Source organism: Callithrix jacchus, chromosome 7 (genome assembly GCF_049354715.1).
Source record: "Callithrix jacchus isolate 240 chromosome 7, calJac240_pri, whole genome shotgun sequence".
Classification (NCBI taxonomy): Eukaryota; Metazoa; Chordata; class Mammalia; order Primates; family Cebidae; genus Callithrix; species Callithrix jacchus.
In genome coordinates this window covers 82,101,978-82,125,017 of record NC_133508.1, presented here as the reverse complement: position 1 = coordinate 82,125,017, position 23,040 = coordinate 82,101,978, and the positions used below count along the sequence as shown (strand labels likewise).

Here is a 23,040-nt window from a genome sequence, read left to right as displayed (position 1 = left end):
GGAAGGAGGCACAAAGGACGACTCTTAATTAGGTTTTTTGTTTGTTAATTTTTAAACTTTAAATTTATTTATTTTGTATTTCAAACCCCCATACACGTGTGCAGATTACTTAGGTTTTGACTTGAACAACTGGAAGAATTGAATTGCCAGTACTGTACGGTGGAGACTCTGGGGGAACAGTTCTGGAAATGGGAGATCAGGAGATACTAACTTGGCAGTTGGATAAACAAGTTTAGAATTCAAAGGAGAGACTCAGGAGGGTTGTGCCTCATAGTAATTTAGGGGATCTTGAGCAAATAGTGTAATATCTGTAACCTTAGTTTTCTCATCTGTGAAGTAGGGCATAATAATAGTACTGCTATATCAGCTTGATGAAGAGATTAAATGAGATAGTATATATAAGGAATTGATCACACTACAAAGGCACAAACTCTTACCAGTCATTTTTTAGTTGTTATTACTACTGTCACCATAATCTGAAGTATCATATATGGAAGCTGCATAGCTTAAAGTTTAAAAGTTAAAAATCCACTCCCTGACTGCCATTTGCTCATTATGTGCCTTTGTGTGAGTCACTTAATCTTTTTCTTCCTCTCTTTTTTTTGAAAAAAAAAAAAAAGAGAGAAAGAAAAAAAGGGAATGAAGGAGAGGAAGGAAGAGGAAGAGGGAGAGAGAACGGGAGTGTTGCTTTATTCTAAAAATGGGTATTGAAAACTTCTTTTATGTCAATAATTGTGCTTAATAATGGCCAACCAATATTTCATTTAAACCTGTGAGTAGGTGTGATATGGTACTGATAAGTGTATATTCTGGGTATTTAAAGTGGAGAGTTCTATAAATGTTTATTAAGTTTACTTGTTCCGGATCTGAGTTCAAGTCCTGGATATCCTTATTAATTTTCTGTCTCATTGATCTATCTAATATTGATGTTGAAGTCTCCCACTATTATTGTGTGGGAGTCTAAGTCTCTTTATAGGTCTTATGTATCTGGTGTTCCTGTATTGGGTACGTGTATGTTTAGCATCGTTAGCTCTTCTTGTTGCATTGATCCTTTTACCATTATATCTCTGTTGTTTTAAAATCTATTTTATCAGAGGTGAGAATTGCAACTCCTGCTTTTTATTTATTTATTTATTTATTTATTTTTGCTCTCCATTTGGTTGGTAAATCTTTCTCCATCCCTTTGTTTTGAGTCTTTGTGTATCCTTGCATGTGAGCTGGATCTGGATGCAGCATACCGATGGGTTTTGGCTGTATCTTTTGATTGGGGGATTTAGTCGATTTAAATTTAGGATTACTACCATTTGATGTTAGCTGGCTGTTTTTCTTATCTCTAAAATAGAAATAGGCCTAGTGTGGTAGCTCATGCCTGTAATCCTAGTGCTTTGGGAGGCCAAGGCGGGCAGATCACCTGAGGCCAGGAGTTCAAGACCAACCTGGCCAACATAATGAAACCCGTCTCTAATAAAAATACAAATATTAGCCAAGTATGGTGGCACATGTCTATAATCCTGGCTACTTGGGAGGCTCAGGCAGGAGACTCGCTTGAACCCAGGAGGTAGAGTTCACAGTGAGCCGAGATCATGCCACCACACTCCAGCCTGGGTGATAGTGAGATTTCATCTCAAAAATAAATAAATAAATAAATAAAAATAGAATAGAAATATCCTTATCACATATTTTCATAAGGATTAAGTGAGATAAACTCTAAAAGTATTTAGAACAGTGTCTGACATATTCTTAAGATGCTCAGTAAATGTTAGACTTCACCGTCATTGTTCTTCTGTTCCCTTGAAGAAGGGAACATCATATTTATTTCTCTAGCCCCCACTTCATCCCCTTTGCATGGCACTGTACTTAATATATATGTGACAGGCAGTAAAAAAATTTCAAGTATTCTAATACTTATCTGTGGAGAGCACAAATCTTATACATATTAATTGCCTGATATATGCTTATTAGGTTGATGTTTTCTTTCCTGTACACATTTCATTCACTTCAGGAGAGAGAAGAAATAAATCATTGTGAGAGTATTATTTCAGAAGTATGCTCACATAAATTGATGCCTATATTTGTATTTTGTTATTTTGGTGTAAATGTATAAGTAATTTTAGAATAAAGGAGAAATTTGGGAAAGAAAAAGAAACTTTTTCAGGGCTTGGGGAGACAACTTAGATACTTGCGTTCATGTATATTAGTTCTGTTTTGAACTTCCTGTATAAAAAAAAACTTTTTGGCAATATTTAAAGCCACTGTATGTACATGTATTAATAGTTCTGCCTTTGTCAGGAGACTTGGTATTTTTTTTTGCTTGCATGGCAGTTTCGAGCAATGCGATTTAAAGTTTTTGTTAAACTACTTATAAAGTCATTCTTAGTTTGATTTCAGTTTGCTATTCAAGATAGAGGGTATCTGATCTGTTTTCCTCCCAGAAATCTTGGATGTTTTTTTATGTTTTAAACTACTTTAATATTTGTAAGCAAGCAGATCTGACTTTAATTTTTAGATCTTTATATTGCTTCATCCCAAAAAAATAAAATTAGACCATGAGCTTGATTGGTCCTCTTGTTATCATGTGTAGTGCCATGGACATGATCTGATTGCTGAGCAATGTTTGTTCTGCCGTTGGCTGTCTTAAAATTGGACTGTTAAAAACCATAGACAAAAAGGAGAAAGCCAGACTGAACCAGCTCTGCTTAGTGTCACCTGATGTGAGACTGGTGGTTAATGTCTGTTCAGCTGAGTTTTCTTTATGAGTTCTCATATCTAGGACCTAGCACAACCACTTTTCCATGATGTAATACCTCTAAAACATGTTTGAACTGCAGTGAGCCTTACCTGAATATATTACTGCCTTTTTATGGGTTTAGATTCATAGTTCTTTTGGGACTTGAGATCTGAGCCATTGCCCTCTCTTACTATTGTTCTTTTTTCTTTTTCTTTTTTTCCTTCAGCACGGCTCACTGTAGCCTTGACTTCTCAGGCTCAAACCTTCTACTTCAGCCTCCTGAGTAGCTATGACCACAGGCGTGCCCCACACCCAGCTAATTTTTTTGATTTTTAGTAGAGATGAGGTCTCCCTATGTTGCCCAGGCTGATCTTGAATTCTTGGGCTCAAGCAATCTTCCTACCTCAGCCTCCCAAAGTACTAGGATTACAGGTGTGAGCCGCTATGCCTGGCCTTTTTGTTGTTGTTATTGGTGTTTTTTTTTTCTAGTCTAAGTCCAAGAACTGATAGTATCTTTGCATTATTTGGACGTAAAATGCAAAGCAGTTTATTTTGTGCTACATGTTAAAGGTTAGTGGAGTCTGGTAGAGTGTGTTACAGGTCCCTTTCTTCCAAAATGATGGGAGGAAATTAGATAAAAATTCTGGAAAAACATACTTTTAAAAAAAGAATAGGCTGGGCTTGGTGGCTCACGCCTGCAATCCCAGCACTTTGGGAGGCCGAGGCGGTGGATCACTTGAGATCGGGAGTTTGAGACCAGCCTAACCAACATGGAGAAACTCTGTCTCTCCTAAAAATGCAAAATTAGCTGGGTGTGGTGATGCATGCCTGTAATCCCAGGTACTCAGGAGGCTGAGGCAGGAGAATCACTTGAACCTGGGAAGCAGAGGTTGTGGTCAGCTGAGATTAAGCCATTACACTCCAGCCTGGGCAACAAGAGGTAAACCAATTTAAGTAGGTTTCATCAATCTTTATATGCATCTCTGTTTCTTTTTCTTCTTTCCCTTTTTTTTTTTTTTTTAGACAGGGTCTTACTGTTTTGCCCAGGCAGAGAAGTGCAGTGGTATAATCACAGCTCACTATAACCTTGACCTTCTGACTTCAAGTGATCCCCCCGCCTGTCTTCTGAGTAGCTGGGACTACAAGCATACACCACCATGCCTGGCTAATTTAATTTTTTAATTTTTTTAGAGACAGAGTCTTACTGTGTTTCCCAGGCTGATCCTGAACTCCTGGCTTCAAGTGTTCCTCCACCTTGATCTCCCAAAGTGCTGGGATTACCTGTGTGAGTCACTGTACCCGGCCTCTTTTCTTTCTTTCTTTTTTTTTTTAAGTGGTTATTTTCTTAGCAGGGTTTCAGTGTTTTAGATGTAGATCTTTTAGAAAATGTAAGTAACAAAATTATGTCCACATTTTAATATTGTATTATTGATTTATTTAGGCCTCTTAATGTTGTTACCATAACCTTTAGAATCAGACATTTTTCTGGAAAAACCAGTGTGGATCAGAAGAACCCCTTTGATATGGATGCTACTTACTGCTCAACATTGGCAGCAGAACAGCTCATAAAGCAAACCAGCTAGATTTTCATTGGTCATAGATAGGCAGTTCCTTTTTATGAATAAAAAATCAAAGTGGTTTTATTGAACCACTAGCCTTTTTTTCTTACTCATTATCACAGGGCAAAACATAGACTTTGGAGCCAAATATCCAGATTCCAGTACCCTCTTTAACCTTTGTCAAGTCATTTAAATACTCTTAACCTCATTTTCCTAGATGATAAAGTGGGGATAATTTCGTGTGTGTGTGTGTGTGTGTCTGTGTGTGTGTCTGTGTAACTTCCCAGCAACTTTGTTTACAAGTGGGGGTAATACTTTTATAAAGCACCTAGCTCAGTTTCCAGGTATATTGTAGGTAAGCAGTAAGTAATTTCCTTTTTCTTTTCTTTTCTTTTTTTTTTTTTGAGACAAAGTCTAGCTCTGTCATCCAGGCTGGAGTGCAGTGGCACAATCTCTGCTCATTGCAACCTCCACCTCCCAGGTTCAAGTGATTCTCCTGCCTCAGCCTCTCAAGTAGCTGGGATTATAGGCACTCGCCATCATACCCTGCTAAGTTTTGTATTTTTAGTAGAGATGGGGTTTCACTGTGTTGGCCAGGCTGGTCTCGAACTCCTGACCTAGTGATCCATCACATTGGCCTCCCAAAGTGCTGGGATAACAAGTGTGAGCCACAACGCCCAACCAGCAGTAAGTAATTTTCTTGACAGCTTTGATACAGTGGCTACAGAACTGTTCCTACCAGGTGCTGTTATTCAGCCTTGAGGAGGTCCATGAACAGTAGTAATAGTAGTGTCAGGTTTTTTTTTTTTTAATTTTAATTTTAATTTTTTGAGACTGAGTTTTGCTCTTGTTGCCCAGGCTGGAATGCAATGGTGTAATCTCGGCTCACTGCAACCTCTGCCTCCCAGGTTCAAGCGATTTTCCTGCCTCAACCTCCCGAGTAGCTAGGATTACAGGCGGCTACCACCATGCCCAGCTAATTTTTTTTTTTTAAGTGGAGATGATGTTTCACTACATTGGCCAGGTTGGTCTCAAACTCCTGACCCCAGGTGATCTACCTGCCGTGGCATCCCAAAGTGCTGCGATTATAGACATGAGCCACCACGCCTGGCCAGTAGTGTCAGTGTTTTTTAAATCAGAGTAAGGACAGCTAGATGCGTTTTAAACTATACCATACCTCTTCACTTCTTTTTTCACTTATTTTTTGGACAGAGTCTTGCTCTGTTGGCCAGGCTGGATGGAGTGCAGTGGCATGATCTCAGCTAACTGCAACCTCCGCCTCCTGGTTTCAAGCAACAATTGTGCCTCAGTCTCCTGAGTAGCTGGGATGATAGGTGTGTGCCACCACACATGCCTAACTTTTGTATTTTTAGTAGAGATGGGGTTTCACCATGTTGGCCAGGCTGGTCTGGAACTCCTAGCCTCAGGTGATCCACCTGCCTTGGCCTCCCAAAGTGCTGGGATTATAGGCATAAGCCATCATGCCTGGCTCTTCCTTCATTTCTTTGTTTAGGGAATAACGTTTTGAGGGGGGACATTTATGGTTTAATGTTTAACTCTGAGCTTTATGCAGAACTGTGTGTTCAATAAATATTTGACTGAATGTGAATGCCACCAAGGAACATGTTAATGTTATTTTCCATATGCTAGTTTACAAAGAGTCAAAGCCTAAAGCTTGTTTTAGATCTGTGAACATTGTATCACAGGAGAGTGACCCCTACAATTTTATTATGTATCTTTTAGTTTTCTGTGGCTGTTATGACAAATTACCACAAACCTAGTAGCTTAAACAACACACATTTATTTTATCTTACTGTTCTATAAGTCAGAGGTCTGACAAGGGTCTCACTGGGTTAAAATCAAGGTATCAGCAGGGCCTGCATTCTTTTTTCAACTGAAAGTGGCTGTTCGAATTCCTCAGTTCATAGATCCCTTCCATCATCAAACCCAGCAGTGAGTTTTTCTCACATTGGATCACTCTGATATTGACTCTTCTGCCTTCTTGCACCTATGAGGATCTTATGATTACTTTGAAGCCACCTTGGTAGTCCAGGATAATCTCTCTTTAAATTCTTTGACCAGCAACTTTAATTGCATCTGCAATTTTGATTTATTTCCCTTGCCATATAATGTGATGTAGTCACAGGTTCTGGGGATTAGGACATAGACATCTCTGGGGGGCCATTAGTCTGCCTACTTTAGTAACCCATTAGGAAGGCATTTTGGAGCACATCCCCATGTGCTACTATTAATCCATAATTAAATATCAGTAAAATGAAATTTTTCTTTTTATAAAAAATAAGTAAAAGTTTTGATGTTCTTCCCATACTCCAGTGAATAACCTTGCTCATTACCCATTTTGGAGACTGCTGGCTAATAGTAGGTCCTAGAAAAAGTCCTGACTTGGAATAAGAATTTCAACTTTTGGCAGGGTGCAGTGTTTTCATGCCTGTGAAATCCCAGCAATTTGGGAGGCTGAGGTGGGCAGATTGCTTGAACACAGGAGTTCAAGACCAGCCTGGGAAACATAACAAAATCCCATCTCTACAAAAATACAAAAATTAGCTAGGTGTGGTGGTGCGTGCCTATAGTCCCAGCTACTTGGGAGGGCAAGGTGGGAGGATTGCTTAAACCCAGGAGGTGGAGACTGCAGTGAGCCAACATTGTGCCACTGTACTCCAGCCTGGGCAAAAGATGGAGACCTTGTCTCAAAAAAAAAAAAAAAAAAAAAAGAAATTTCAACTTTTATTTAAATTCAGTAAGAATTGAGCACCAACTATGAACAAGGCAATGTTTTAAGTATGTGGAGAGACACAAAACTGCATGGTATATGTTGTCCAGGTGGACTAACTACTGCAGTAAACAATTTAAAATCTCATTGGTTTTTTTTTTTTGAGACGGAGTTTCGCTCTCCTCACCCAGGCTGGAGAGCAATGGCGCGATCTCGGCTCACTGCAACCTCTGCCTCCTGGGTTCAGGCAATTCTCCTGCCTCAGCCTCCTGAGTAGCTGGGACTACAGGCACGCGCCACCATGCCCAGCTAATTTTTTGTATTTTTAGTAGAGACGGGGTTTCACCATGTTGACCAGGATGGTCTCAATCTCTTGACCTCAAGATCTACCCGCCTCGGCCTCCCAAAGTGCTGGGATTACAGGCTTGAGCCACCGCGCCCGGCCAAAATCTCATTGGTTTAAAGGCTTAAAGTCTTATTTTTTAGTCATGTCCCAGTCCAATGCATGTTGGATGGAGATGGAAGGGGAGCTCATTTTTACCTAGAACAGGGCTTCAGATTCCTCCACTGGATCTTCTGTATCTGCTGGCGGATGACGGAAGAAGGTGTAGAACATAGTGTTGAGGTTTTATGGAACAGGCCTAGAAATGACATAATCACTTCTGCCCATATACCATTGGCCAGATCTTAGTGTTACAATCTTAATCAACTGTAATGAACACTGAGAAATGTAATATACTTCAGGAGGAAAGGGGAAGCAATTTGTTGAACGAGTAGCTATTCTCTTCCACACACAGGATCCCTGCCCTCAAAAACCTTTTAATTTAGTGGAAGAGGTAGACATTAGGTAAAACTTGATGTAGAAGGCAGGGCCTAATAAGTGCTCCAATAGAGGTTTATTTTTATGTTTATTATTATTATTTTTTGAAATGGATTCTTGCTCTGTCGCTCAGGCTAGAGTGCAGTGGTGCAGTCTCTACACACTGCAGCCTCTACCTCCTGGGTTCAAGCGATTTTCTCCTGCCTCAACCTCCTGAGTAACTGGGACTACAGGCACACACCACCACACCAGCTAATATTTTTGTATTTTTGGTGGAGACAGGGTTTCACCATGTTTGCCAGGCTAATCTCAAACCCTTGAACTCAAGTGATTCACCCACCTTGAGAAAGATTAATTTGATCAGAAATATTTGAAATTACATCTCTGAGTTTAGACATTCTTGTAACCAACTTCAAAGAGCTATTTTAAGAATTAAATGACAGGCCAGGCACAGTGGCTCTCACCTGTAATCCCAGCACTTTGGGAGGCTGAAACAAAAGAATTGCTTGAGGCCAGGAGTTCGAGACTAATCTGGACAACAGAGGGAAACCCAATCTCTACAAAAAATTTAAAAATTAGTCAATTATAATGGGCTACAAGCATGCCTGTAGTCCCAGCTACTTTGGAGGCCAAGGTGGGAGGATTGTGTGAGCCCATGAGTTCAAGCCTGCAGTAAGCTATGATCATGCCACTGCACTGCAGCCTGACAGAGCGAGACCTTGTCTCTTAAAAAACAAAAAGAGTTAGGTGATTTAATATGTGGACATGTTTGGCACACTAAATGCTATATAAATGCTTGGTGCTATTATTGTTGTTATTTGGAGATGTTCTTGAGCCAAGTTTTTAAGGATTCATAGAACTTTGAAAAATGGATTCCAGGCAGAGACTCATTCTCACAACAGTGTAGAAGTGGGAGGATTCAGGGCATATTTAGAAGTGGGCAAGTTATATGTCTGAAACATATAGAGAATGCAGGTGGGGCTGGTGGCTTCAGAGCCTGTGGGTGGTACTGGCAGGTCCAGGTTCGAAAAATAAAAATTTTATAAAATGTAAGATAAAAAGAAAAGAGAGATAATGCAAGTGAACGTAATAGGAGATAAAGCAGGAGAGTTTGGATCAGATCATTCAGACCTTTGAATAACTTGGTCAGGAATTTGGACTTTAATTGGGAGCTGTAAGCCGCCACAAAAGCTTTTTGAGTAGCAAACAGTTTCTCACGGGAAGAGATTGTGTCTTGCTCATCTTTATATACTTTTAATAACTATATGGCGAGGTAATCGCGGTGGCTCATGCCTGTAATCCCAGCACTTTGGGAGGCCGAGGTGGGTGGATCACGAGGTCAAGAGATCGAGACCATCCTGGTCAACATGGTGAAACCCCATCTCTACTAAAAATACAAAAAATTAGCTGGGCATGGTGGCACATGCCTGTAATCCCAGCTACTCAGGAGACTGAGGCAGGAGAATTGCCTGATCCCAGGAGGCGGAGGTTGCGGTGAGCTGAGATCTCGACATTGTACTCCAGCCTGGGTAATGAGCGAAACTCCATCTCAAAAAAAAAAAAAACAAAAAAACAAAACACAGACTCTGTAACCAACTGTTTAGGTTTGACTTCCAGCTCTGCCTTTTATTAGCTGTATAACTTGGGGCAAGTTTCTTAATCTCTGTGCCTCAGTTTCTTTATTTATATGATTGGGATAATAAAAGTACTACTTCAAGTTGGGTTATTGTGAGGATTACATGATTTAATATAAGGTAAACTGCTCAGAACAATGCCTACATAGTCAGTGTTCATTAAGAGTTAGCTGATACCAGGTCAGGTGTGGTAGCTCACACCTGTAATCCCAGCTTTTTGGGAGGCCAAGACGGGGGTGGATCACCTGAGGTCAGGAGTTTGAGACCAGCCTGGCCAACAAGGCAAAATCCTATCTCTACTAAAAATACAAAAATTAGCTGGGTGTGGTGGCAGGTGCCTGTAATCCCAGCTACTCGGGAGGCTGAGGCAAGATAATCGCTCAAACCTGGGAAGCAAAGGTTGCAGAGAGCCGAGATGGCACCACTGCACTCCAGCCTGGCGGCAGAGTGAGACTGTTTCTAAAAAAAAAAAAAGTTATCTGATACCATCATGATTATTATCATTACTAGTGCCTGGCACATATTAGGCACACAAAAAATTTTGAGTTGTGTTTTAAATTTACCCAGTGAGGGCTGGGTGCGGTGGCCCACACCTGTAACCCCAGCACTTTGGGAGGCCAAGGTGGGCGGATCACCTGAGATCAGGATTTCAAGACCAGCCTGGCCAACGTGGTTAAACTCTGTCTTTACTAAAAATACAAAAAAATTAGCTGGGTGTGGGGGCACACGCCTGTAATCCTAGCTACTTGGGAGGGTGGAGCAGGAGAATCACTTGAACCTGGGAGGCGAGATAGCGCCACTGTACTCTAGCCTGGGTGAGAGAGCGAGACTCCATCTCAAAAAATAAAAATAATTTTACCCAGTGAGAATCATTTGAGCCCAGGAGTTTGAGGCTGCAGCGAGCTACGATGGTGCCACTGCTCTTCAGCCTAGTTGACAGAGCTAGATCTTGCCTCAAAAACAAAAATAAAAACACAAGAACATAATTTACCTGGCAAGTGTTTTTTATTTATTTTTAATCTCCTTCAGAGAAAGACTAACAGGTGCTTACATATTGCCATGTGCCAGGCAACGGAATGACATCTTGTTAAGAAACTTGTGGTCTAGTAAAAAAGATATAAGGCATGTGATCAAACATTGTTAAAGGTTGGAAATGATGATGCTATAGGAAAGTGGTATAGGCTGGGCATGGTGGCTCACACCTACAATCCTATCATGTTTGGGAGCATGAGGCAGAAGGATTGTTTGAACCCAGGAGTTCAAGGTTACAGTGAACTGTGATTGCACCACTGCACTCCAAGGAGTGTACCACTGCACTTCTTGAGATAAGGTTTTACTCCTGGGTGACAGAGTGAGACCTTGTCTCAAAAAAAAAAAGGGGAGTGTAAATGGGTGCCCTGGTAGTTCAAGAACGTGGGAAGGAAGTATTTTCTTTGAGGATAAGTAGAATCTAACTACAGTCATGCACTGCATAAGATGTTTTGGTCAACAACAAACCACATACATGATGGTAGTTCTATGAGATTATACCATATTTTTACTGTACCTTTTCTATGTTTAGATACACAAATACTTACCATTGTGTTGCAGTTGCCTACAGTATTCAGTACAGTAATATGCTGTATAGGCTTGTAGCCTAGGATTAATAGACTATACCATATAGCCAAGAGTATTGTAGGCTATACTATCCAGGTTTGTCTAAGTACACTCTGTGGTTACACAACCACAAAATCACCTAAGAATGCATTTCTTAGAATGTATCCCCATCATTAAGTGAGGTATGTGGAAATGAAGAGATGGATATTTTAGGTAGTGGGAACAGCCTGAGAAAAGGCAAAGGTGTGGAAAAGCTTAATAATGATACTTTTGGGGGAATGGAAAATCATTCTATAGAAGACTCTAGTCTCTAGACAAAGTCTAGTTTACCAGTAGTATCAGAGTTAAGAATTAGTTTCCTGTTGGGGCTGGGTACAGTGGCTCATGCCTGTAATCCTAGCACTTTGGGAGGCCGAAATGGGCGGATCACTTGAGGGCAGGAGTTCAAGACCAGCCTGGCCAACATGGCGAAACCCTGTCTCTACTAAAAATACAAAAATTAGCCAGCTGTGGTGACAGGTGCCTGTAATCCCAGCTACTCAGGAGGCCGAGGCAGTAGAATCGCTTGAACCCAGGAGGCAGAGGATGCAGTGAGCCGAGATCAAGCCATTGCACTATAGCTTGGACAACAGAGTGAGGCTCTGTCTCAAAAAAAAAAGAGTTTCCTGTTGGTCTTACTATCTTTAGAATGGTGATAAACTGTCCTTTGTTTAGACAAGGCCTTGCTACTCAGTACATGTAGCCAGTCCATAGACCAAGTGACATCAGTATCACCTGGGAGTTTAGAAATTCAGATTCTTAGGCCCCACCCCTGACCTACAGAATGTGAGTCTGCATTTTGATAAGATCCCTCATGGATTTGTTTTCACAGTGGTCTAAAGTACAAAAGCAATCCTCAGCCTAGCATGCTGGCTCACTTTGGAGGCCAAGGCAGGAGGATCACTTGAGGCCAGGAGTTTGAGACCAGCCTGGTCAACAAAGTGAGACTCTGTCTCCACCAAAAAAAAAAAAAAAAAGCCAGCTGTGGTGGTATGTGTCTGTAGTCCCAGTTACTCCTGAGGCTGAGACAGGAGACTCAATCGTGCCCAGGAGGTTGAGGCGCAGTGAGCTTATGATCACACTATTGCACTGTGCCACTGCACTCCAGCCTGGGCAACAGAGCAGACCTTGTCTCAAAAAAAAAAAAAAAAATGGCCAGGCACGGTGGCTCACATCTGTAATCCCAGCACTTTGGGAGGCCAAGGCAGGTGGATCATGAGGTCAGGAGTTTGAGACCAGCCTGATCAACATGGTGAAACCCCCGTCTTTACTAAAAATATAAAAATTAGCCGGGCATGGTTGCTGTGTCTGTAATCCCAGCTACTCAGGAGGCTGAGGCAGGAGAATTGCTTGAACCTGGTTGGTGAGGTTGTGGTGAGCCAAGGTTGAGCCACTGTACTCCAGCCTGGGTGACAGTCCAAGACTCCATCTCAAAAAAAAAAAGCAACCCTCCTTCTCAACATGAATCTGTATGTCATATGAAACTAAAAATAAAAGTTGAGTAATCACTGACTTTCAAAGTACGTGCATTAAGGAAGCACCCCCTTCCTGAGTTAAGTAATTTTAGCTGGTATGATTTGGGGTGGGGTGTAGGGATAGGGGAATAAAAATCATTCAGAATATAATTGTTAAGGTCTTGTCTTATACCAAAAATGATTTGAGGCTTTATTTAGATTTTTATATAGTTAGCAATAAAAACCAGTGAAAACTTACTGTTGATATTACATGCTTTTCTAGGCACATGTCACTTCCCTGTCAAAGATGAGTAATATTTCCCCTTTATAGTATATTCTGTTTATAACATTTAGCGTGATTAACTCTGTTCAAGCTCTTTTTTTTGTTTTGAGACGGGGTCTTGCTCTGTCGCGCAGGCTGGAGTGCAGTGGTGCGATATCGGCTCACTGTAACCTTAGTGAGACAGATTTTTGTGCCTGCCACCACATCTGGCTAAGTTTTGAATTTTTAGTAGAAATGGGATTTCACCATATTGGCCAGGCTGGTCTTGAACTCCTGACCTTGTGATCTACCTGCCTTGGCCTCCCAAAGGCTCAGGGATTACAGGTGTGAGTACACTGTAATCACACAGTGATTACAGGCACTGGGCCACTCTTTTTTCAATATAAAGCTAATGCATGTCTCAGCTTGCCAGCTCCGTGACACCATTTTGGATGTGGTGGTGGTGGTGGATTTCTATGTTAGGAATAAGGTGGGAGAGGTCAAGGAATAAGAGGTCAAGCAGTAAAGTTGCACATACAAGTAGAGTTGTGTGACATAACTCTGATATGGTTATGTGAGTAGAGGGTGAGAAGAAAGCAGACAGAAAACTGTCATGTGAACCCAGTGCCTGCGTGGATGTCCTATCTGTGATACCTCTGTAGATGACGTGGTCAAAATGATGGTGGGCCTGGGAGGAAGCAAAGCAAGGGTGTGTCACATCCAAACCAGGTCTTTACAGCTTTTAGAAAACCCATGATTTTAGAATGTAGCCATTGTTTTTCTAGTAGAACCGTATTGCCTTACTTTTTGATAAATATTTGATTAAAGAAAATCAAATACCTCTTGGTTTTGCTGCCTTGTACGTGCTTCTAATGTCCTTTCTTGTAAAATGAGTTTACATTGTGAAATTAATTTGGTGGTTATTGCTTCACAATGTAAAATGAGTTTACATTGTGAAGTTAATTTTGTGGTTATTGCTTCTTCATTCAATAAATGTGTTTTGCAACTGTGTACAAAACATTTTGTGTCAGACATTGTATATAGAAACAAATGAGACAAGATCTATACTCCTAAAAGCTTCGGCTCAGCATGGTGGCTCACACCTGTAATCCTAGCACTTTGGGAGGCTGAGGTGGGAGGATCACTTAAGCCCAGGAGTTTGAGGCGAGCCTGGGCAATATAGCAAGACCCTATCTCTACAAAAGTTTCTTTAAAAAAATATTGAAATAGACTAGGTACAGTGGCTCGTGCCTATATTCCCAGTACTTTGGGAGGCCGAGGCAAGCAGATCACCTGAGGTCAGGAGTTCAAGACCAGCCTGGCCAACATGGTGAAACCTTGTCTCTACTAAAAACACAAAAATGAGCTGGGTGTGGTGGTGGGCGCCTGTAATCCCAGCTACTTGGGAGGCTGAGGCAGGAGAATTGCTTGAACCTGGGTTACAGTGAGGCAAGATTGCACCACTGCACTCCAGCCTGGGTGACAGAGCAAGACTGCCTCAAAAAAAAAATTTTTTTTTTTAAATAAATAAAAACCTTATGTTCCAGTATGGGGAAGGAGTCAGACATGGTAAAAGAAGAATTGCAAGAATAGTTAATATTTTTTAGTGCTTATTACATTCCAGGAGCCCAAGTTACCTCATTTCATCTTCAAAATAACCATATGGGTTAGGCAATATTAATATTTCCCTTTTGCATGTGAAGAAACTGAAATGCAGAGAGGTCATCAATAAGTGATAGAGGCAGGATTCAAATCAAAGCAGTCTAACTCTACATCTAGATCACTTCACTTAATACTAATTAGCAGTCATTCAAAGTAGGGTGAAAAGTGCTAGTTATACTGTGGGAAGTAAGGAGAGACAAAAGGGGAGAGAGAAGGGATTAATGCTAAGGGCATCTGGGAGATCCTTTATAGAGAAGATGAAATTTTAACTGATCTTGGAGGGATGATTTTCAGTAAATATAGTATTTCCATTCAAGGAAGGAACTTCTACCAAGTTTCCAAGTCATAAAAATCATTCATGCCATTCAGTAAATCTTTACTGAGAACTATCTTTTTTTTTTTTTTTTTTTTTTTTGAGACAGTTTCGCTCTTGTTACCCAGGCTGGAGTGCAGTGGTGCCATCTTGGCTCACCGCAACCTCCGCCTCCTGGGTTCGGGCAATTCGCCTACCTCAGCCTCCTGAGAACTATCTTACTGTGTGCCAGACACTATACTAGGTAGTAGAAATGCAGAGGTAAATAAAGCTCTGAATCTTCCATAGTGAGAAAAGTTACAAGAGTGATGTGGGACCAGTGCAGAAGGTTTGCTTGACCCAAGGAGTTCAAGACCAGCCTGGACAACAGCAAGACTCCAGCTCTATTTAAAAAATTAGCTAGGTGTGGCAGTGCGTGCCTATAGTCCCAGCTACTCAGGAGGCTGAGGTGAGAGGATCATGTGAGCCAGTGAGGTTGAGGTTGCATGAGCTACGATCACACTATTGTACTCCAACCTGGACAATAAAGCAAGACCCTGTCCAAAAAAAAAAAAAAAAAAACTAAAAAACTCGCAAAGGACTGATGTGGGAATAAGGCAGATTAAAATGAAATTAGGAATGAGTGGAAGTTAAAGAAATGTAGATAGAGGCTGGGTGCAATGGCTCATGTCTGTAAGCTCAGCACTTTAGGAGGCTAAGGCGGGAGGATTGCTTGAGGCCAGGAGTTCCTGACTAGCCTAGGTGACATAATGAGACCCTATTGCTACACAAGTAATAGTAAGGGCTTGGCATGATGGCTCTGCCTGTAATTCCAGCACTTTGGGAGGCTGAGCTAGGTGGATCACGAGGTCAAGAGTTCAAGACCAGCCTGACCAACATGGTGAAACCCTGTCTCTACTAAAACTACAAAAAAAATTAGCCGAGCATGGTGGCACGAGCCTGTAATCCCAGCCACTTGTGAGGCTGAGGCAGGAGAATCACTTGAACCTGGGAGGCGGAGGTTGCAGTGAGCTGCACTCCAGCCTGGGCGACAGAGTGAGACTCTGTCTCAAAAAAAAAATAATAATAATATAAAAATTATCTGGGTGTAGTGGTGCACATCTATAGTCCTAGCTGCTCAGGAGGCTAAGGTGGGAGGATTGCTTGAGCCCAGGACTTCAAGGTTGCAATGAGCAGTGATCACACCACTGCACTCCAGTCTTAGGCAACAAGTAAGAAATGTAGAAACATAGAAAATGTAACCTATTCTTAAAGTTTGGTAACAAATAAAAAGAGTGAATTAGGTTTATATTTTAGGGAGGGGGCAAGGGAAGATTTTTATTTTTATTTATTTATTTACTTATTTTTGAGGCGGAGTTTCGCTCTTGTTACCCAGGCTGGAGTGCAATGGTGCAATCTTGGCTCACCGCAACCTCCAGCTCCTGGGTTCACGCAATTCTCCTGCCTCAGCCTACTGAGTAGCTGGGACCACAGGCATGCTACCATGCCTGGCTAATTTTTGTATTTTTTGTATAAAAATACAATTATTGGCCCAGCACGGTGACTCATGCCTGTAATCCCAGCACTTCGGGAGGCCGAGGTGGGTGGATCACCTGAGGTCAGGAGTTCAAGACCAACCTGGCCATCATGGTGAAACCCCATCTTAAAAAAAAAAAAAAGAAAAGAAAAAAAAAACCAATTATTATTTTGTATTTTTTGTAAAGATCATATTTCACTATATTTCCCAGGTTGGTCTCCATCTCCTGGGCTCAAGAGGTCTGCCCACCTTGACAAGTTTCAGGTCTCCCTATATTGCCCAGGGTAGTCGAACTCTCGGATTCAAGCAATCCTCCTGCCTTGGCCACTCAAAGTATTGGGATTATATGCATGAGCCACTGTGCCCAGTCTCTTCCTCCTCTTATAAATCTACCAGACTCATTCCTGCAATAATCCATTAATCCATGAATGGATTAGGCAGAGCCTTCATGACCCAATCATCTCTTAAAAGTCATACCTCTCAATACTGCCACATTGAGAATTAAGTTTCACTATGAGTTTTGGAGGGAGCAAACATTCAAACCATAGTAGTCGGCAGACTTTTTCTATAAAGTGCTAGATAGTAAATATTTTAGTCATTTACAAGTCATACAGTCTCTGTCACAACTATTCAACTCTACCATTGTAACATCAAAGACAATACTATAGCTATGTTCTAATAAAATTTAATTTATAAAAGCAGGTGGTTGGCCATAGTTAGCCAACTCCTGCTGGTATCCATCATAGTTTGGAAAACCTTAAGGAGGAAATGTAGCTTATCATATTTTACTTTAACTCTTTTTGTTATAGTGGGATAATGGGAATAGAATTATTCCTAGGCAGGGATATCAATTAATCTCAGAGAAACAGTCTTTCTAAAAGAGGCTGACAAGAAATAGCAGTTCATGTATCGAATTTAACCACATTCTGCATAATTTATCTTTTTATTATAATTTCCCTCCAACATAATGATTCTAGAATGAAAGTTTTTATTCACTCTCTGTCTTTAATACTTTCAAAATAGCCATTCAATAAATAATTGTTTAATAAATTAATGGCACACTCTCATAATTCCAGTGATTGGGGAGTTGTATGAGCATTTAGAGAAAAATGGCCTATCTTACTTTATTTTTAGAGACAGAGTTTTGCTTCCGTTGCCCAGGCTAGAGTACAGTGGCATGATCTTGGCTCACTGCAACCTCCACCTCCTGGGTCAAGTGATTTTCCTGCCTCAGCCTCTCAAGTAGCTGGGACCATAGGCGCCTGCCACCACGCCTGGCTAACTTTTGTATTTTTACTAGAGACAGGGTTTCACCATATTGGCCAGGCTGGTCTGGAACTCCTGACCTCAGATGGTCCGTCCACCTCATCCTCCCAAAGTGTTAGGATTACAGGCATGAGCCACTGCGCCTGGCCAAAGTGACCTATTGTAGAGACACCTATACAAATACAGCTCTCCTAAATCTATTGTCTTGTCATTTACCTAGCCCAGATTTTTCCTACTTCAGGTCAACTTGTTCACTTCTACTCATCTACTCAACTGAAGTTTCTGATATTGACTAAAACTCTCAGATGTTCTATCTGTACACCTTACAGATACTGTGCCCTGTTGGCCAGAAATAGTTTCAGCATTGGAGATTCAGTCCTTCCTACTCTATGTTGCTTACGTCCATTGTTTGTTAGACCTACCCCACTTCCTCCCAACTTCTCCTTCCTGTATTAGGTGGTGAGTTTCATAGTGAAGAAACTAACAGATGAATGAAGTCAAATGTACCACTTTTACAAAGCAGGGAGTGGAGTAGGAAAAAGGGTTGGGGAATGCAGAGAAAAGTGGATATATGTGGAAACCAGCTTTTATCCAGGCATCTGTGACCAAGTTTGATTCTTACCTGGTCCACTTCTAAGTTATAATAGCGATAATTGCTTACCATTTTTGAACTCTTCTTATATACTAGTCACCGTGCTATGCACTTTACATTTATTATTCATTCAATCTTTCCAAAAACCTTATGTTGTGGACACTATTATCCCCATTTTACAAAGAGGGCGGCCAGGCGTGATGGCTCTCGCCTGTAATCCCAGCACTTTGGGAGGCCGAGGCGGGCAGATCACGAGGTCAGGAGTTTGAGACCAGCCTGGTCAACATGGTGAAACCCGGTCTCTACTAAAAATACAAAAAATTAGCCAGGCGTGGTGGCATGCACCTGTAGTCCCAGCTACTCAGGAGGCTGAGGCAAGAGAATTGCTTAAACCTGGGAGGCAGAGGTTGCAGTGAGCCAAGATCCCACCATTGCACTCCAGCCTGGCAACAAAGCAAGACTCCGTCTTGAGAGAAAAAGCAGAAGGCTAAAAACAAACAACAACAACAACAACAACAACAACAAAAAAACAAAGAGGGCAACTATTGCTTGCTAATGAAAAAGTGGAGGTAGGACTTGAACCCAACTCTCTAATTTCAGAGTCCTTTTAACTACTCTACTATTTCACTTCCCACCTCTTTCTAAGCCAGGGGTAAGTTTCAACTAGTCTTTGGAGTCTGTGCCCAGCTTTTAATACTACCTGGATCTTTTCTTAGATTCTTTCCATTCTCAAATTTCTGTCAAGTCTCTGGATGAATTTACAGAAAACTAGCAGTCCGGAAACCAACCCTTGGAGAAACTCTCATATTTCCACATTAGTTGAAATATGGAAGCAGCATGCCTTACAAACTCTGCTGTGATATTACAGCCAACCAGGCATTCTTCCTACTTTGTTTCTTCTCACTCAGCAATTTTTTTTTTTTTTTTTTTGGTGGGGGAGGAAGGCAGGAAGGAAGGGAATAAGGACGGTAGGGAGGAAGGAAGGGATGAAGGAAGGAAGGAAGGGAGGAAGCGGGGAGGGAGGGAGGGAAGAGAAGAAAGGAAATCAAGCAATGAAAGAGACATTGCCGACCTGGATCTAGAGGTTTACAAGTTGATTTCTTTTTTTTTTGAGAGAAGGAAAGAAAAAAATATATAAGTAAAGGAGAGGAAGAAAGAGGAAGAGAAAGAGGGAGAGTAAATGGAAATATTGCTTTATTTTGAAAAAAATTGGGTATTAATAATGGCCAATCAATGTTTCATTTAAACTAATGGGTAGGTGTGATGTGGTATTGACAAGAATGTATATTTTGTGTATTTGAAGTGGAGAGCTCTATAAATATTTATTAAGTTTACTTGTTCTGGATCTGAGTTCGAGTCCTTGATATCCTTATTAATTTTCTGTCTCATTGAATCTAAGTCTCTTATCTGGGTGTTAGGATCGTTAGCTCTTGTTGTTGCATTGATCCTTTTACCACTATATCTTTGTTGCTTTAAAATCTATTTATTCCGATACAAGAATTGCAACTCCTGCTTTTTATTTATTTATTATTTATTTTTGCTCTCCATTTGGTTGGTAAATCTTTCTCCATCCCTTTGTTTTGAGTCTTTGTGTATCCTTGCATGTGAAACAGGTCTGGATGTAACATGCCGTTGGGTTTTGGCTGTGTCTTTTGATTGGGAATTCAGTCAATTTAAATTTAGGGTTACTGCCATTTGATGTTGACTGGCTGTTTTATCCACTTGTTGGTGTAAATTCTTCTTTATGTTGGTGCTCTTTACTTTTTGGTGTATTTTTAGAAAGGCTAATACTGGTTGTTTCTTTCTGTGTGTAATGCTTCTTTCAGAAGCTCTTGTAAAGCAGGCCTGGTGGTAATAAAATGTCTGAGTTCTTGCTTGTTCATAAAAGATTTTATTTTTCCTTCAGTTGTGAAGCTTAATTTGGCTGGATATGAAATTCTGGGCTGAAGGTTCTGTTCTTTGAGGATGTTGAATATTGGCCCCCACTCTCTTCTGGCCTGTAGAGTTTCTGCCGAGAGATCTGCTGTAAGTCTGATAGGCTTGCCTTTGTGGGTAACATGACCTTTCTCTCTGGCTGCCCTTAGTATCCTCTCCTTGGTTTCAACCCTGGTGAATCTAACGATGATGTGCCTTGGGGTTGCTCTTCTTGAGGAATATCTTTGTGGTGTTCTCTGTATTACCTGGGGTTGAATGTTGACCTGCTTTGCTAGTTTAGGAAAATTTTCCTGAATAATATCCTGAAGGGTATTTTCCAGCTTGGATTCATTCTCTCCGTCACATTCAGGTACACCTATCAAACGTAAATTTGGTCTTTTCACATAGTCTCACATTTCTTGGAGACTTTGCTCATTCCTTTTTATCCTTTTTTCTCTAATCTTTTCTTCACGTTTTATTTCATTAAGTTGGACTTTGACCTCTGATATCCCTTCTTCTGCTTGAACAATTCGAGTGTTTAAACCTGTGCATACTTCTCGGAGTTCCTGTATTGTATTCTTCAGTTCCATTAATTCACTCATACTCCTCTCTAAGTTGTCTATTCTCAATAGGATTTCATCAAACCTTTTTTCAAAGTTCCTAGTTTGTTTACGTTGGGCTACAACATGGTCTTTTAACTCACCGAAGTTTGTTATTATCCATTCCTTGAAGAGTGATTCTGTCATCAGGAGGCGCTCGTTCTCCATCAAGCCTTGTTCCATTGTTGATGTGGAACTGTGATCATCTTTAGAGGGAGAGGCGTTCTGACTTTGAGTATTCTCAGCTTTTTTACGCTGGTTTCTTCCCGTCATTGTAAATTTATCCTCCTGTCGTCTTTGAAATTAGCAACTTTCAGATTAGGTCTCTTGAGTGGACGTCCAGGTTGTTAGTTCCCAGGGCCAGAGCAGCAGCTTTACAACTGATGGTGCTTTTCTGCCCAGGATTCTCCTGTCGGGCTTCCTTCTTGTTTCCGTAGTAGGTGACTCTGCCTTCCCGGGGCTCGGTCAGAAGGGGAACTGGTCCCGTTCACTCTGCGCCGAGCGCTGCCGCGTAGAGGTGCCGGCGGAACCACTGCGCCGACCACGAGAGTCGCGCTGGCGACTCGTGTGTTTCCACCACTGGGGGATCTTCTGCTCCATGAGCGATCAGACTTTGTCTGAAAGTGTGGCGTCCTCTAGTTCTCCGTGCCTTCCCTGAGAGCTGCAATCCCGGGATCTTAGCGATCGGCCATCTTGGATCGTTCCCCCAGCCTCACTCAGCAATTATTTACTGAATTTGCTTACTCTCTGTTTACTAGGTACTGTTAGGTTCTGTGAACACAGGGAAGAAGAGGACATAGACTCTGTATTCATGGAAATTTGAGGGTCTCTTCTAACACAGTCACTGCTGTGCCTTGCACTCTGCTTGTAGTCAGTCTCTTCCCATTCCTTTGCTCTTCCAAAATAGAACTTACTTGGGACTTGTGTTTCGTTTTATTTTAAGATGAGGTTTCAACGTATTGGTCAGGCTGGTCTTGAACTCCTGACCTCAGGTGATCCACCTGCCTTGGCCTCCAAAGTGCTTGGATTACAGGCGTGAGCCACCATGCCCAGCGGAACTTGTGTATTGTTAGTGCCTTTAAGGCATTTATCTTCTCCTACTTTATGATCATCATCAGTCATAGTCATTCATTTGTGGTTTTTATTTAAAAATAATTTATGTATATAAATATAACCTGTTGGTTGAGAAAAACTTGAAGTATCACTGAAGTGTGTAAACTAAAAAGAAGTTGGTGACTTGTGTGTGTGTGTGAGCATGTAGACAGGTAATGGCAGAGGTGAAACCAGCACCAAGTTTACTTACTCCCAATTGGGGCTTTTTCCATTATACCATGCTATTTTCTTTTTTTTTTTTTTTTTGAGACTGAGTTTTAGCTCTTGTTACCCAGGCTGGAGTGCAATGGCGAGATCTTGGCTCACCGCAACCTCCGCCTCCTGGGCTCAGGCAATTCTCCTGCCTCAGCCTCCTGAGTAGCTGGGATTACAGGCATGTGCCACCATGCCCAGCTAATTTTTTGTATTTTTAGTAGAGATGGGGTTTCACCATGTTGACCAGGATGGTCTTGATCTCTTGACCTCGAGATCCACCCGCCTTGGCCTCCCAAAGTGCTGGGATTACAGGCGTGAGCCACTGCGCCCAGCCTATACCATGCTGTTTTCGAGACTTCCTACTGTCCCTCTTCCACCATGGCTTTTTACCATTAGGTCTTGCTATAACCAGATACTTCATGGTAAATTTAGAAATTTATCAGTCTGACATCTTAATCAAGATTAAAGAGTCTAATGCCAAATCTTATGCAAAGAAATGAGAATGATATAATGGACCCTGGGGACCTAGGGGGAAAGGTTGGGAGGGGGATGAGGGATAAAAAACTACATATGGAGTACAGTGTAGAGTGCTCAGGTGACAGGTGTACCAAAATCCCAGAAATCACCACTAAACTTATCCACATAACAAAACACCACCTATACCCCCAAAACTCTTGAGATACATTTTTTTTTAAAAAAAGATTAAGAGTCTACAGGGTTGTACAGATCCCAGGGGACTTCATAGGTTGTTTCTTTTTTTCTTTTTGAGATGCAGTCTCCCTCTGTCACCCAGGCTGGAGTGGTATGATCTTGGCTGACTGCAATCTCTGCCTTCCAGGTTCAAGAGTTTCTCCTGCCTCAGTTTCCTGAGTAGCTGGGACTACAGGCATGTGCCACCATGCCTGGCTAATTCTGTATTTTTAATAGAGAAGGGGATTTGCCGTGTTGACCAGGATGTTCTTGAACTCTTGACCTCAGGTGATCTGCACATCTCTGCCTCTCAAAGTGCTGGGAGTACAGATGTAAGCCACCATGCCCCACCCCACA

The 23,040-nt window shown here is 41.4% G+C and overlaps 1 protein-coding gene across 6 annotated transcripts in view; it reads left to right on the top strand.

Moving 5' to 3' along the window:
• TESK2 (testis associated actin remodelling kinase 2) overlaps positions 1-23,040 on the top strand; it is a 171,316-nt gene that overhangs the window by 102,544 nt on the left and 45,732 nt on the right. The gene's annotated exons all lie outside the window — the stretch shown is intronic.